This window comes from Morone saxatilis, unplaced genomic scaffold, assembly GCF_004916995.1.
Source record: "Morone saxatilis isolate NCDOM2014 unplaced genomic scaffold, NCSU_SB_2.0 Contig7, whole genome shotgun sequence".
NCBI classification, from domain to species: Eukaryota; Metazoa; Chordata; class Actinopteri; family Moronidae; genus Morone; species Morone saxatilis.
Window position 1 is genome coordinate 6,307,972 of NW_023340246.1, and position 295 is coordinate 6,308,266.

A 295-nucleotide genomic window follows, 5' to 3' on the forward strand; every position below is an offset into this window, starting at 1 on the left:
ATATATATATATATACACATGTATCTTCATCCACAATGACAAAAAAAAAAGCTTTAGGTGGAAACACACTGTATGCATAGTCACATTCTCACTGGATGTTTCTGCTTTATATATTCCTTATGAGAACTGTGCCGTTGCCTTCAATGTGGTGCTAATCTTCTATACCAGACTACGGTTAAGTGTTTGTCTGTGCAACATCTTTATGAATATTACCTTCTTGAATGTGTTGCTGTCTTTTACCGCCTCTCTGTTTAACCTCTGGAATAAAAACTACTCCTTTGTGAAGCAAATACTG

General features: G+C 35.6%; 1 protein-coding gene across 1 annotated transcript in view; it reads left to right on the forward strand.

Moving 5' to 3' along the window:
• Positions 1–295, forward strand: part of agbl5 (ATP/GTP binding protein-like 5) — a 12,976-nt gene that overhangs the window by 9,160 nt on the left and 3,521 nt on the right. The gene's annotated exons all lie outside the window — the stretch shown is intronic.